This window comes from Odocoileus virginianus, chromosome 16 (genome assembly GCF_023699985.2).
Source record: "Odocoileus virginianus isolate 20LAN1187 ecotype Illinois chromosome 16, Ovbor_1.2, whole genome shotgun sequence".
NCBI lineage: Eukaryota > Metazoa > Chordata > Mammalia > Artiodactyla > Cervidae > Odocoileus > Odocoileus virginianus.
Window position 1 is genome coordinate 23,967,462 of NC_069689.1, and position 17,655 is coordinate 23,985,116.

Genomic DNA, 17,655 nt, shown 5'->3' on the forward strand with positions numbered 1-17,655 from the left:
TCTTTGGCATTGCCTTTCTTTGGCATTGGAATGAAAACTGACCTTTTCCTTGGAATGAAAACTGACCTTTTCCAGTTCTGTGGCCCCTGCTCAGTCTTCCAAATTTGCTGACATATTGAGTGCAGCACTTTCACAGCATCATCTTTTAAGATTTGAAATAGCTCAACTGGAATATCATCACCTCCACTAGCTTTTTTTGTAGTGATGCTTCCTAAGGCCCACTTGACTTCACATTCCAGGATGTCAGGATGTCTGGCTCTAGGTGAGTGGTCACACCATTATGATTATTTGGGTCATGAAGATCTTTTTTGTATAATTCTTCTCTGTATTCTTGCCACCTCGTCTTAATATCTTCTGCTTCTGTTAGGTCCACACCATTTCTGTCCTTTTTTGTGCCTATCTTTGCATGAAATGTTCCCTTGGTATCTCTAATTTTTTTGAAGAGATCTCTAGTCTTTCCCATTCTATTGTTTTCCTCTATTTCTTTGCAGTGATCACTGAAGAAGGCTTTTTTTTTTTTTTAATCTCTCCTTGCTATTCTTTGGAACTCTGCATTCAAATGGGTATATCTTTCCTTTTTTCCTTTGCCTTCTCTTCTTTTCACGGCTATTTGTAAGGCCTCCGCAGAGAGCCATTTTGCTTTTTTGTATTTCTTTTTCTTGGGGATGGTCTTGACCCCTGTCTCCTGTACAATGTCTTGAACTTCTGTCCATAATTCATATCAGGCATACTGTCTATCAGATCTAGCCTATTAAATCTATTTCTCACTTCCACTGTATATTGTGAGGGATTTGATTTAGGTGATACCTGAATGGTCTAGTGGTTTTCCCCCACTTTCTTCTATTTAAGTCTGAATTTGTCAATAAGGAGTTCATGATCTGAGCCACAGTCAGCTCCTGGGCTTGTTTTTGCTGATTGTATAGAGTTTCTCCATCTTCGGCTGCAAAGAATATAATCAATCTGATTTCAGTGTTTACCATCTGGTGATGTCCCTGTATAGAGTCTTCTCTTGTGTTGTTGGAAGAGGGTGTTTGCTATGACCTCTAGCAGGCAGAGAGCAAAAAGCTGGAGCCCTCAATAATTCAAACACAAAGCTATGACTTCTTGCAGTAGTCTGGATGCTTAGAACTGTGTTCTTCCCCATGCTAGCCTCCAGATAAAAACTCAGCTTGGCCAATGCTTTGACTGAAACCCTGTGAGATACTGAGCAGAGGATGCAACAATACTCATGCAAGAGTCCTGATCAGAAACTAAGAGATTATAAATCTGTGTGTTATTTTAAGCCACAAAATGTGTGGCAATTTGTTACTTATGCAGCAATACTAAGCAGCTTATCCATACATCCTTTTAGGCAGTTAAAGAGAAGATCAAAGATTTGTCCTGAGTCTTTAGGGTCTTGATTATTTTCAGCTTGAATTAATGTGCATGCCAAAGTGACTTTTTGGGGTGGCACATTTTGCTTCCCTGCAAAGTCAACTCTAGCACAGTTTCTCTAGGGACACAATCAGTTACAACCAGGCCATTGCTTTGTCTACTTGTGTTTCACATTAGTTGTGAAAGTGAAAGTTGCTCAGTCATGTCCGACTCTTTGTGACCCCATAGAATATACAGTCCATGGAATTCTCCAGGAGAGAATACTGGAGAGGGTAATCTTTCCATTCTCCAGGGGAATCTTCCCAACCCTGGGGTCAAATCCAGGTCTCCTGCATTGCAGGCAGATTCTTTGCCAGCTGAGCTACAAGAGAAGCCCAAGAATACTGGAGTGGGTAGCCTATCCCTTCACCAGGGGATCTTCCTGACCCAGGAATCCAACCGGAGTGTCCTGCCATTGCAGGCAGAAACTTTACCAACTGAGCTATCACAGATGTCATGAAAATGACAGTATTAGCCCCATGTTTTTAAAGCAGATTTTTCCAATAAAGAAACAGCTTTAAATTTTGGTCTTAATTTCCTCTCTTCTTCCTTCAGAGGAAAAGCAGCTCTTTTGACCCTTTTTTACTTACTTATTTCTGTTCCACTCTGAACTTTAAAACCTAATTATAGGAGTGAGATCACTAGGCAATTTCAACCTAACTCCTAACATGCTATCCTGAATGCGCACCATGCCTTGTCTAACTTGTTGATTCTTTTCCTAGATAACAAGAAGAAAGAATGAAGAATTAGTGGTTAAAGACTGGGATGGGGAATACATGTAAATCCATGGCTAATTCATTTCAATGTATAACAAAAACTACTGTAATGATGTAAAGTAATTAGCCTCCAACTAATAAAAACATAAAAAAAATTAAAAAAAAAAAGAATGATTAGCTCTGTACCCTCAACAGCCCCCTAAGGAAACCTGCAGGAGGTTCATGCTGGCAAGATAACATCTGTAGAGGGAGTCAGCCTGTCTGCATGCAACTAGAATGATGCAGAACCCCACCTCCTGCCTCTCTGATTCACCATGTTGACTACGAAATTATTCACAACCTAAAAGTTGAGAGTCATGTTTTATTCAAAGGAAATTTTTAGAACTTCAAGCCCAGGAGGCAGCATCTCAAATAACTGAGAGAACTGCTTCAAGGAGGTTGGGGGGTGGAGGGGGTAGGGGAGCCGGGATATACAGGAGTTTTGCAACAAAAGCAGACAGTAATAAAAAGATGACTTCTAATAGAAAAAAAGAAAAATACTAAATATCTCAAGTTAAGAAATTTAGCACTGTTCCATGTATGGGAAGATGCAAGAGTCAGGGTTCACAGAAATCATCCCTTTGATATGCACCTCAGCTATCTGGTGGCAGTATCTCTGCATCCTGAGCTTCCTCAGGTTTCACGGTTAGTAGTAGCTACAGTCTTACGACTCCTGCTGCTGCTGAGTCACTTCAGTCGTGTCCGACTCTGTGCGACCCCCATAGACAGCAGCCCACCAGGCTCCTCTGTCCCTGGGATTCTCCAGGCAAGAACACTGGAGTGGGTTGCCATTTCCTTCTCCAATGCATGAAAGTGAAAAATGAAAGTGAAGCTTACGACTCCTAGATGGCTGGTATTCCTTTTCTTCCTGAGTTTTCTCAGGGCTCACCAGCTCACCATGGCTACTGGCTGCACTCGCTGGGGAGGGTGACATCCTTTGCTTAGTGATAAGGCAGGTAATATTCTATTTCTCAGCTGAGATTCTTCCCCTACAATTTTCCCTTTAAAAACTGTCATGGCTGAGCAGAATCTTTTGAATTGGTCTTCTCTCTGCCCATATTGCCAGCTTTTCTGATTAACACACCTATCCTTTCTACTGAAACTTGTATCTCAAATTATTGGCTTTTAAATGGTGAGCAGTCAAAGCTGAGCTCCACAAAAAGAGCATTTACAACATGAAACGACATGACTCAGAGCACACAACGTAGTCAACTACCTAATAAGTAAATTGCAACTGCCTATAGTAATCGAAAAAGCAAGAGAGTTCCAGAAAAACATCTATTTCTGCTTTATTGACTATGCCAAAGCCTTTGACTGTGTAGATCACAATAAACTGTGGAAAATTCTGAAGAGATGGGAATACCAGACCACCTGACCTGTCTCTTGAGAAACCTGTATACAGTTAGGAAGCAACAGTTAGAACAGGACATGGAGCAACAGACTGGTTCCAAATAAGAAAAGGAGTACATCAAGGCTGTATATTGTCACCCTGCTTATTTAACTTATATGCAGAGTACATCATGAGAAACACTGGGCTGGAAGAAGCACAAGCTGGAATCAAGATTGCTGGGAGAAATATCAATAACCTCAGATATGCAGATGACACCACCCTTATGGCAGAGAGTGAAGGGGAACTAAAAAGCCTCTTGATGAAAGTGAAAGAGGAGAGTGAAAAAGTTGAGCTTAAAGCTCAACATTCAGAAAACTAAGATCATGGCATCTGGTCCCATCACTTCATGGCAAATAGATGGGGAAACAGTGGAAACAGTGACAGACTTCATTTTTCTGGGCTTCAAAATCACTGCAGATGGTGACTGCAGCCATGAAATTAAAAGATGCTTACTCCTTGGAAGGAAAGTTATGACCAACCTAGATAGCATATTAAAAAGCTAAGACATTACTTTGCCAACAAAGGTCCGTCTAGTCAAGGTTATGGTTTTTCCAGGGGTTATGTATGGATGTGAGAGTTGGACTGTGAAGAAAGCTGAGCTGAAAAATTGATGGTTTTGAACTGTGGTGTTGGAGAAGACTCTTGAGAGTCCCTTGGACTGCAAGGAGATCCAACCAGTCCATCCTAAAGGAGATCAGTCCTGGGTGTTCATTGGAAGGACTGATGTTGAAGCTGAAACTCCAATACTTTGGCTACCTCATGCAAAGAGTTGACTCATTGGAAAAGACCCTGATGCTGGGAGGGATTGGGGGCAGGAGGAGAAGGGGACGACAGAGGATGAGATGGCTGGATGGCATCAACGACTCGATGGACATGAGTTTGAGTAAGCTCTGGGAGTTGGTGATAGACAGGGGGGCATGGTGTGCTGCGATTCATGGGGTCGCAGAGAGTCGGACACGACTGAGCGACTGAACTGAACTGATAGTAGTCAGGATTTTCCAGAGAAACAGAAACACTAGGAGATACACAGAGAGAGCTATATCTCACTCTCTGTATGTGTATTTTGTATATCAGTGGGGTGAGGAGGGTGGTAAAGAGAGGGAGGAAAAGAGACTTACTTATTATGGTTCAAATTTGAAGACAATCAAAGGCAAATGAATTCTCTTATACTCAAAGGAGGGAAGACTTTTGCTCTATTTGTGCCTTCAGCTGATGGGATGAGGTCCACTCACATAAAGGACATCAATCAGTATTGCTCAAGTTAGCAATTTATTATTTTTTTTTGTTGTTAAAATTTAATTAATTTCCAGGAACGTGTGGGCAAGGCTGGCCAAGGGCAGGGGCCATGCTGGGCTCTGCCTCTGGCCTGTGGGGCCTCTGAGCAGAACCGGCCCTCTCCTGCTGGAAGACCTCCCTGGCTGATTCCAAAGGCTGCTTTGCAAGCACTCTCGCAGGCTGGCTGCCGCTCCCTCCCTGAGGGAGGCCTGCTTTTCAAGCTAGCAATTTAAATGTTAATCTTATCCAAAAAAAAAAAAAAACCTCATAGAAACTCTAAAAATCATTTTGACCAGAGGTCTGTGAATCCCAAAGCCCGTACAAATTGACACATACAATTAACCATCATACGACTTAAAAGCCAAAGTTGGAAAAGGAAGATATGATACTGGAATTTCAGTAAACCATAGATACAGGAGGTCTTTCTAATATGAGAGTTCACCTATGACTTTACACGAAGAAATTATATATGATCTAAGAAAATTATATTATCGTTGTACTAAAGAAAGTCTGAGATATATTTAGGATCCATCCTCTTTGAAGGCTTTTTTCAATCTTAAGAAAATCTTTTTAAACATTTTTTAAACTTTATTCATCTGTTTAGTTTTGGTAACAGTAAAAAAGGTTGGGACAAATGAAAATAAGAAATAGCTGAAACGTTACTCAGAATTAAGGGACAAGTAGCATTTATAGTCTTAAGCTTTTAAGTGAACATTTTTCTCACATAGATTGTTCTGTTCATACCTATTAAGTAACTTTCTTCTCTGTATAAAGACAAAGTGATTTCCTAACAGTAGTGAATCCAAATGAATGACCTATCTGATAGTCATAGCCTCATAAAGGAAAGTCAAGTAGTCTATAAAGAGATACGAGTACTTGTGCAACTGGAAGTAGGAATTCTTGCACATAATTAATCTTGCAGTATAATCACCTAAACCCTGAGAGGATGAGTGAGTACTTCTTGTAGAAGAACAGGGAAAAGGCAGAAATGAGATATACAATTGCCATTTACCTTGTAGAACTAAAAGGAAGGTGAAAAGATTATATAATTAACAAGTACTATTTCATCAAGGTAACATTCTCAAAATAGTGATGAATATCCAGACACCAATATAGTTGGCTTTTGTGCTTGAACTTACTGAAAAGAAAGATTAGAGTAGTAAAACAGAGATCTCTATAACTTTCAGTGACTCACAGTGGTTTTAGAGGTTTATTATATCTCTAATTTGGGAGATAAAGCTCAAAAGTAGTATAGAAAAACTGAAGAGATACATGAAGATGATTTAATTTATTCACCCCAAAAGTATTTACTGATTGTATATTGTTAGGCACTACACAAGAACTAATGATTCAAAAGTAACGATATTGCCATCTCATGGAGAAAACAAATATATAAGTAAGAATTATCATTCAAAATTATGAATACTATCATAAGAAAATGACCAAAGGCTATTAGATTTTGGAGAAGGTGACATTAGAGCTGGGACAAAATGTTTGGGACTTTTCTGAACAGTCACAGAAGATGTGTAATTTTGAAGAAATTAAATGGGAGTAGTTTACATTCAGGGTAATGGAAATTTGAGAACAAGATGAAAAGAGGTATTTAGGGTCAGATTATAAAACACTTGAAGGCTATGTTTTTGTTTATATTTTTTAAGACAATTTTTTCTTCCACAGGTCATAGAAATGAAATGTTGAAAGTAGTTGTTATAAACAATGTTCTGATGTAGCCTTAAAGATTCTATGCCTTATATTTATGAATTTATGAAACAGCAGATAGCTGAAAGAGGTCACTGTATTACATATGAGTCAAATCTAAAGTATAAGCTATAATTGCTTACAGTTATCTTACAGTTTCACTCTAACTTAATTTTCATATCCCAAACTCTTCCTAAGTTTCCTCTCCACTTCTCTAGAAAAAAATTCTTTTAATGAAATGTATCATTCTCTAATGGAAATAAACCAATCCTAATAGTTTTTTAAAGTTTTCCATTTCACATTTCTCATGTATTCCCCCTTTATCTTCCTGCAATAAATATTTTTCTCTTCTTATTCCTCTATATTTATTAATAAATTCTAGATGGTCATTTAATTATTCATTGGGTGATAAGAATGCATGAATGATTTGCAGAAGCAGATTGCCTGAGGAGGAGAATGTGCTAAGAGCTTCCAGGAATATTATTTTTTTATACACTGAACTGTTATTGCACATTCTAAATGCTATGGGAAAAAAAAAGTCAATTTTTAATAGTTTTTTCCTTACATTTTTTTTTTAATGTGAACAAGTAGAGAAGGGGAAAACTAATAATGTAGATAGATTTTGGATGAACCAGAAAGCTTCCTATGGGAATATCTTAGGAATAAGAATGGTTTTGACTGCATGTCTTATATCATGTATGAAAGTGTTAGTCACTCAGTCATGTCCAGCTCTTTGCAACCCCATGGTCTGTCCATGGACTTTTCCAGGAAAGAACACAGGAGTGAGTTCCCATTCTCTTCTTAACGGGCTGTTCCTGATCCAGAGTTCAAACCTGGGTCTTCTGCATTGCAGTCAGATTCTTTACTGTCTGAGTTAACAGGGAAGCCCTCTTAGAATATCATGTACATATACCTATGTAACATTTTAAAATCATTTGCTTGATCACATGAGCTTTAGCTGATCTGGCTAGGTGATTTTAAGACAATTTCCCAAATAATCGATATAACATGAGGATTGACATGGTCTAAAATATACTAGGAATCAGACTTCAAGAAGTGTCCTAAGAGAAAATAGCTACGAATGCAGCTACATTCTACCTATTACTTAAATCAAGTAAATCAATACTGAATTAACTTATTAGTTTTCCCAGATTTACTTGTTACTGTGTTTTAAATGAGACAAATGTTTCTCACGAACCATCATTCTACCATGATTGGAGACGTTAAAAAAAAAAAATACACAACTAGTATTGGAAATGCAGCAAATTATATCTCAGATCTTGACTTTTGCTTTGACCCAATCTCATTTATACCTTCAACTCTTGGTAATAACTCAGGGAGTAAACTAAAGAGTTGAGCATATCTTATCATGAACATTGTTATTTTTTATGCAGCTTTAGGACAAAGCAAAATTAGCTAGGAATTTTCATTGGTAATTCAGTTTTCTGAAGATTCTAATCAGCTTCAGAAAGGATGAAAAGAATACTACTCTTTTCCTACATTCTATAAAGATGAATTCTGAACTGCTACTAAAGGTATTCATCTTTTTTACCATGGGGCAGGGCAGGGAATTGAGGTTACCTGACCTTGTTTGGGGATGTACCTTTGTTTGTTTGTTTGTTTTTAGTTTCATTACTTGTTATCTCTAGGAGCCTGTGATCCTTTCATTCTGCTACAGTCTTTAAAGAACAACAACAAGAAAAAGCAAAGGCTGTCAAAACTTAAATCTTCTGTGATTTCCTATTTCATTCTCTAATGGTTCGTGATTCTAAATATATATGTGTATCTGTTCTGTTTCTTGGATAAAAAAAATTTACCAAGGATCAAAAGAAGAAACCCTAGAATTTAAATGGGGAAACTATATATCACAGTGGATTTCTTCTCAAACGGACAATGCTTAGGTTTTAAGCAAAATAATATGCCAGTTAAATGTGAAACTCAATCACAAAGACATGAGGTTTTTGCTTTATATAAACAGAGAATTGAAATTCCTTTATGCCATAAATGTGCATTCAGAGTCCATGAACCATGCTCTGTTTTTATTGAGGGATAGAATGTTTTTCTGTCAGACCCCGTTCTTCTATTTCGTGGTAGAAACATGATGTGGAGCGCATGTCTTGGCTTCCTGCTCATGCATAGGACGCCACGGCACGGCCCACTCACAGCGCCCACCAGCCCTGCTTCAGGACGTGATTCTCCTGGTTCTGCTCCGCACTTACTTCATATCCTCTTCTTGATGGGAGTGTGTGACATTCTGCCCCAATACTATTCAATTAGCGTTTGTCTTTATACTGGTGCCCTTGCTTACTGCATGTGTCTCTTATGGCAGCAGTTTAAGGGACTCCAGCCCGGCTGGAGAAACCATGCATTCAGGAAGCCTGTATGCAGTTGGTAACAGACCAATTACATGCTTTATGAAGGCAGTCAGGAGACAGATCTGGAGGTTTGCTTCTCCACATTCTGATACCATGAGCTAATGGAAACAAGGTTTAGGGGGTCTTAGTGTGCTAAAGGGCTTCCCAGGTGGTTCAATGGGTAGAGAAACTACCTACAGTGAAGGAGACCCCAGAGATACAGGTTCAATTCCTGGGTTGGGAGAAGGAAATTGCAACCCACTCCAGTATTCTTGCCTGGAGAATCCCATGGACAGAGGAGCCTGGTGGGCTTGGCCCATAGGTCGCAGAGTCAGACACGACTGAAGCGACTGAGCATAGCCTACATTCTATAGTCAATACCTCATCTCCACTATCAATAAGTGTTATAAAATTAAACACCAAAAACTAGACTGGGGAGAACAACTATTTTAATAATCTACAATATTTGTTCCCTGTTGATGATCCTGAAAATTCTAACAGCTATTTTCCCTCTTTGAGATCCATTAACAGTTTAAATTTTGAGTATTGTCAATACAAGGTACATTAGATTTCCATGATCTCTAAGTATTTACAGGCAGGGAACAACAAAATTACCTTTGGAAGTCAATATGTTTTCAAACAAATGCTTTGCCTAGTAAATATAACCTCTATACTACTTTCTTTTGCTACTACCAGGAAATTTCCTTTTAATATCTAGGCATGCCCAGCTCCTTATGAATCTCCTTTTCCACTTTACTTCATCTCCGTCTTTATTGGCAATCTCATTTTTAGCATCTATGCATTGTTTTCTTAAATGTCCTATTATTTTTTCATTTTTTGAATGTTTATTTTGTTAACACCAGAAACATTTTGTATTGGGGTATAGCCAATTAACAATGTTGTGGTAGTTTCAGCTGAACAGGAAAGGGACTCAACCATACAAATACATGGATCCATTCTCCCCCAACTCCAGCTCCCATTCAGGCTGGCACATAATGTTGAGCAAAGTTCATGTGCTATACAATAGGTCTTTGTTGGTTTTCCCTTTTAAAATATAGCAGTGTGTATGTGACCAATGCAAATGAACTTACTTACAAAACAGAAAGAGACTAACAGAAAATGTACTTACCATTGCCTACGGGAAGCGATAGTTGGGGACTTTGGAAAGGTAATGTCCTTATTAAGTTAATATTCTTTAAAAGCGTGTTCACATGATGAAAATTAGGTTCCTAGAAACTTGCCTAAATTTTAATGTAATAATTTTGTATAGTTATAAGGTTGATAATTATTCTTGTAACTGCATTTTGATTTCCTCTCATCTATGGATTCATATTTTCCAGTACTTGAAATATTCTTCAACCTCAATGTTTTGTTCTACCCCTAATTATACTCTAGGCTGAGAAAATAGCACATTAAATATAATCTAATAATATTTTAATATTTTCTCTCCCAATGCCATTTCAGAAAATTATGTAAAGTTATTCTATTTTCTAACTGAAGAAATATTGTTGTAGACATTAACAACAGGATATAAAAAACTAAAATTGACAAAGCAATTTATAATGACATGAAAATGTTTGTAGTACTAAGAGCTTTGCTCTATTTTATACCAAAGTCAAATATTGACATATTTAACAAAGATGACACCAATTTGAAATAATCAATAATCAAAAAACTTAGTTCTAACAAACATAAAACAAATAACATAAAAGATGTTCCTACTTTGTACTTTCTTCCATCAATCAAATATTCTGAAATATTAACTACAGATTATACACATATTTACTGTACCTAATGTTGGGTAAATGACCCTCTCTGCTTTGTTCCTAATTGCTGTTAGAGATGCTAAAATATCAATGCTAACTGATTTACTGAAAATTAAATCTATATAAATTCACTTTTTTACATATTTCTAATCCAAAGGCTTCAAGGTTCCTCAAAAGTGAGTGGTTTAAAACAGTAGAAATTTCTTGTCTCATAGTTCTAGAGGATCGATGTCCAAAATCAAGGTGTCAGGCGACAGGTTAGTTTTTTCTAAGGGTTTGATGGGGTAATATATTCTGTGCTTCTCTTCTAGCATATGGTAGCTCCAGGCATTCTTTGGCTTATAGGTGCATCATATCCATCCTTCATCTATACATGATGTTCTTCCTGGGTCTCTGTCTTCACATGACCATCTTCTTAAACGGACAGCAGTTACATTGGATTAGGGGACCACTCTACTTCAATATGACCTCTTCTTAACTAATTATATCTGCAATAACCCTATTTCCAAGTAAATCACATTCTAAAGTACTGGAGTTTGGAAGTTCCAAAGTTTTTTGAGGTATAAAATCCAATACATAAAGCTGATTTACTGAATTTTAAATCTATCTTAATTTCTCTTATATGTTTTATTTGTATTCTATTTTTTAAATTCTATTCTATCAAATCAAATTTGTCTATTCCTTTTTTTTTTTAACAAACCAGTTACTTGGTTTTATAAAATAATTGTCATTTATTGCAAATCTCCTAAAATTCTCTATACACTACATCTCATTTTCTTCATATTTAACCAATTGTCATGTTGCCTCTGTTCAGAAGAAAAACAGTACTCTTCCTTTCCAGGGTTAATATTTTTCACCTGGACATTAACTCTATTCCCTCATAAACTCTCCAAGAGTTTAAGTCATCAATGATTTTCTTTTTTCCCCACATCTTCATCCTTCCCTCCAAACTTCTACTTAGGCAAATTCTCAGCTCTCTCAAAGTAATATTGACTCACTGTTTCTATTCTTCTGTACATGTTAACAGAAAAATTCTATTAAAAAGAACCTGTAACAACTACTCAACAACTTAAAATGACCTCTGACCCTACCGCTCTACTTATGAGATTTTCCTTTAACGCATCACCATTGCTTGAAATAAAAAATGCAATGATTTATTTCCATATATCTCATATCCCTGAAAATATCCCTAGAAATTGTTGTTGAAAAGTCCCTTTTCTAGAAGATCTTATCTTGGACATTATCTTGTTGATCACTTTCACATATGAAATGTTGCTTTTATTTTTCTTTTTTTTTAAGTTTTATCCTTGGCCCTTTTTTCTTCTGCCACTAAACTCAGTGTTTTTTTGTTGTTTTTAGTTATACTTTTATTTAAGGACTACCATATATAAAAAAAATTTTTGGAAGCTGAGACAGACTTTTTACCAACATAATTCTTCATGTATTATCTACTTATCTTTATTTGCTTGTTTATCTTCGCTTATTTTTTTCTGTACAGGTCTGCTTCTCTAGAAGAATGCAATATTTTAAAATAAGGAATCTTTGTATTATTATTGTTTATGTACATTTCCAACTGACAATTTTACACAGAGTAGGTACTTCAAAATACATGCTCTGAAATCTCTTGATAAAATTTTCTATACTAATCACTGGGCCTAATTTTAACTTCACATTAATAACATACTAAAGAGAAAAACTGGATTAATTATATCTAAAGCCAGCATATTAATTTTAATACTCTGCTTTGCAATGGAGAGCTCTTATTCAGCTGGGTAACACTAAAAAAGTTTGAACAACTGAATGTTTAAAATATAGGGTACTGCTCATAAAGTAAATACATGGCATGCAGTTTATTTTCCAGCATATTATTATCAACATACAGGAAAATATAGTTAACAAATTGTTTTCCATAAATGAAAAGTTAATTCAAACCTCATTAAATGTTTTATTTTTAATCATGTTGTTGTTAAATATGTAGGAAAAACATTGCATCTTATTTACACATTTTGAATAATTTTATAATTTAAGGTCTAAAAATTTTTTAGTAAGGGGATTTTTAAAAATTTCTTTTACCCAGCATTTTTCAAGTGCCTTTAAACCAAGAAATTCTGTTTTAACTGGTCATCTCACTTATCAAAGAAATATTACTTGCTGAAAGATATTGACTATGTTACTTTATATAAAAGTCATGATAAAACATGTATTCAACAAAATGGCTATTTCATATATACTCTAATACTTATTCCAGAAATATATTATATGTGATAGACTTACAGCAATATAAATAAACTTATTCTTACAGGGCTAGTGCATTAATTCAATGTACAAGACTGCTTTGAACAACTGCTTTCTTGCCTGGATTTATTATCTAGTATTTAAAGTAAATTTCATTTCAGGGAGGCATGAGAATTATACTTATGCCATTATTCTTCATGTACTTTCTGTCAGTTCCTACCTCAACTGTTATCACTTTTTACCCTGCTAACACTCACTCTCACACTCTACATCAGGCATAAATATAGCCTTAAGGCATATTAAGAGCATGTAGTAGTAACAGTAAAATGGAGCAGGCTCATTCTTTAAGAATTTGTATGAAAGGTGGATCTGTAGTAAGTCTGAGAAATTAGATCATTTGAAAATGAAGAATAAAACCATAGAAAATCTTCCTCAATGCATATTAGTTAACGTCACATTTTTTATGAAGCAAAAAATCTTTAATAATCTTAATATGGTAGGTTAAAAATGATAATTAGTTCCCTAAAGGAAAGGAATTTCCCTCCATTCTCTCCCCACCATCACAGGTATCAATTTGCAAAGAATTTGTAGGCATAGTCCACTTAGTAAAATGAAAGCAAACTTCTGGCAAATAAATTTATGTAATATTGTTACAGGACTGAAGTCATCCAGGTAATGAATTCTGAAGAAAATGAATCCCGAAGAGTGAACACTAATGATGACAAAATTAATTCCTTCGATTAAAAACAAATTGACTGTAGGAACACTAAAATAAATATTAAATTATTTTCCAATCTAATTAAATCTCAACAAGATTGCTGAGGCTATGATGATGTTTAAATTATCTTTGAAACTCTTGTGTAAATTAGAGCTGGACCTGAACACAATATACTAGTTCTGAACTGCATCAACAAGAAAGAGTTGTAATACACTAACAAAACAGAATTGAACTTTTGTGAGGTCTCTGTTAGGCAGAAACACTGTAATATATAAAATACATCTGGAGAGTTAATTGTGTATGCATGTATGTGTGTGTGAATAAAAGCTTTAGCACAGAAACATTCACAAATATTACACATTGTCCTTTGTCTCAAATTCTACTTAAATATTCCAATAATTTAACATACAAGTTCTATGTATACTTTGACATTATCCCACTGTCATTCTAAATGTAAGAGATTCCAGTTATGTGTTAGCATAAAATCAACACTCACATACACACACACATATGCATAGGCTAAGCAGTGGCTCACTAATTTAATCATTTAATATTTTCATTTTCTAATGACCTTAAAATTCTGTAGTCTTTCCTTACAAAATCTCTAAAGAGAATGACTGAATCATTACCCATTGTATATGGGCCAGAGAACAAGGAGACAAAGAATAAAGGATTTTAGTTGGTTCTTTAAGTAAGTGAAGGCTTACTTACTTAAAGAACTTCCCTTGTGGCTCAGGTAAAGAATCCATCTGCAATGTGGGAGACCTGAATTTGATCCCTGGGTTGGGAAGATCCCCTAGAGAAGGGAAAGGCTACCCACTCCAATATTCTGGCCTGGACAATTCCAAGGACTAAACAGTCCATGGGGTGCCAAAGAGTCAGACATGACTGAGTGATTTTTCACTTTCTTTCATGTTAAGTAAGTAAATCAAACTGGCAAATTGTTTACTCACTCAGATTTTGGTACTGTTTACCTTGTAATTGGCTGACACCTTAGGAGATATTCACTTCAAACATTATGGTCAATGACTTGAGACTCAGAAGTGTAATTTCCAAAGAACAGCTTTTGGTCAATGTTGACCATTATTTTTTTTAAGGAAAGTACAGAGGTAAATCTGACTTAAAATGACAACTAACATAAAACATGAAGGTACAGTTTATGTGTCTGTAGACAGAAGATTTAGCCTAAAATCTAAAATATTAAATGTTGTTTTTTTTAAAACTCATTTTGTTTTTAGAGCATTCATCTCCATTAGATAAGAAATATAAAATTGCTTAAGTAAGTTTTGAGGTTGAAGCAAAATATTTTCTACTTGTACCCCAGATTGGCATGAAGAATAAAGAGAACCAAAAGAATTATATGTAAAAGCACTGAAATTTACATTATCAATTTTAAAAACCATTTGCCTGTTTAAAGTAAAAAATAATATATACATTTATAAGATAAGTAAAATATGGAACAACAATCTCACAAACTATGTGATATAGTAAAGGAATTATACATATAAATTTGTTACACTATAGATTGATCAGGACAAGTTAAATATGCATAGCATATCCTTTACAGGAAGGAGGTAAATGAGATATTTGTACACATGTGTTTTCATATATATAAAAGTGTGACATATATTTGTGTATATACAATGAATACACACATTTATATATATAAATAGAAATCTATACTAATGAAAATGTATCAGTTCAGTCACTCAGTCGTGTCCGACTCTTTGTGATCTCATGGACTGCAGCAAGCCAGGCTTCCCTGTCCATCACCAACTCCCGAAGTTTATTCAAACTCATGTCCATTGAGTCGGTGATGCCATCCAACCATCTCCTTTTCTGTCGTCCCCTTCGTATACATGCACACAAATTGACACACTAGGACTTAGAAATTTTTGAGGGAACATTTTTTTCATCTACCACCACACACACACACACACACAAATACATAGATATACCTATGTAATGGCACACAAACATACATATAGAGTTGGAAAGAGAAAGATTCTAAAGATCAACATCACAGTATTAATAGTAGAAATTGACAAGCTCACCATAGGTATACTGGAAATGTAGTAGACTTGAAGGGACAAAACAATTCTAAAGACTTCTAAGAATGTCAGAAGATTAATAATACCATATTTACCAATCTTAAGGCTATAATGTTCAAAATAGTGCCAAAGTTGCATATAGATAGACAGCAATGGAACAGAACAATGCTATTGACACGTTTAGTCCAATGCTAAAGACACCCACTGTTACGCTTCCTGGCACAGGAAACTCAAGTTGTAAAACAAAATTTAAAACCTAAGTATCATGAATACTAGATTGGCAAAATAAGTTATAGTGGGTACATTACACCAGATTGTATATAACTCTTTAAAGGATGAAGCACATCTATAATCACAAATATAAAAAAAAATGGTTTGTGGTGTATTATTGAGGAAGCAAAAGAATATTTCAAAATGGTGATCAGTACTATACTAATTATATTGTACTATGTGTGAACACGTCATGTGTATGAACCCATTGTGTTCAATAGGATGCTTATCAAAAGTGTTAAAAGAGGTCAGTTTAATTTCAAGTGAGGAGATAGCTGAGGTAGTTTCGTTCCTCTTGCTGACTATGGTTTGGCTTGAAAATTTTAAGTGTAGACTTCAGAAAAAATTAAGAAGTCTTCATTCCGGGTAAAAGCTTAGTGTTTCAATCATTCTTTTGAATTTAGAAATATTTTTATTGATATAAGTATCGCGGGTTGTTACAAATCAGTCAGAAGCTATTTGTACCATTTGTGACAGCATGACACCAGTTTGGTCAGAAAGTATTTGAAAAAGATACAACGAGGTCAGGCTGTACCTAAGCAGGCTGGAGTCAGCTGGACTAGAATTTACTTGCAAGGCAGATAAAAGAAACACCAAGTAAAGTTAAAATTAACCACAGAAGTTGTCTGAGACCTACCTGTGCTTGAAAGCAGAGGAAAATATTGCATTCATGAGAAGGAACAAGGTTTTAAAGGAGCAAGTTTGGAAGAAGCTTTTAGTAAAACATCATATTTCAGTTTAACCTGTAGTTGTCATTAATGACAACAAAAGATTTAAGCTAACTAAATATAAAAGCTAAATGTTGATTACAAACTTGGGTGCTTTTTTGTGAAGCATGCTCACACTCTTAGTCCTATAATTGATATTATAGACCTTATTTGAACGTAACTGTTGAACAGATATAACAAGTCAACATTCCTTTTATTCACAGGAAGAATATGTAAATACTGCTGCCGCTACTGCTAAGTCGCTTCAATCGTGTCCGACTCTGTGCGACCCCATAGACGGCAGCCCACCAGGCTCCCCCGTCCCTGGGGTTTCCCAGGCAAGAGGACTGGAGTGGGGTGCCATTTCCTTCTCCAATGCATGACAGTGAAAATTGAAAGTGAAGTCGTTTAGTCGCGACTAAACATGATTCTTCGCGACCCCATGGACTGCAGCCCACCAGGCTCCTCCGTCCATGGGATTTTCCAGGCAAGAGCACTGGAGTGGGGTGCCATTGCCTTCTGCGATGTAAATGCTAGTTTCCATCAATTCTACAATGTTTTTCATAAGGGAAAAATAGTAGCAAAGTTTCTTTGGTAGAAGTTTGGAAGAAAATGATTTTATTAGTGATAAAAACTCCAAAAGCAATCTCAGGACATTCTGATAAGCCAGAAGTTTATTTAAAAGATTATGAAGGGTAATTTTAGGTAGTAGATAAGAGGAAACATACAGCGATGGCATAAAATTGATTCCAATTTCTGTTCTTTAATTTGAAACAGAAACATGGTCTAATTTTTGGTAAAAAGTTTACAAGAAATATTCATGTCGAATAATGTTTTGTGGTCTGAGGAAATGAAAAAAGCACATTCATATCTTTCTTTTAACTAATCATTTTTACTCTGAGAAATAGAATTTGCACAAATGGAGTAAAAGTATTATACAGAACATCTGTGCATAAATAGGTAATTCCATAGACAGAAGACTCTGAGTAGCTGGACAAAATAAGGAAATATGTAAATAATTAA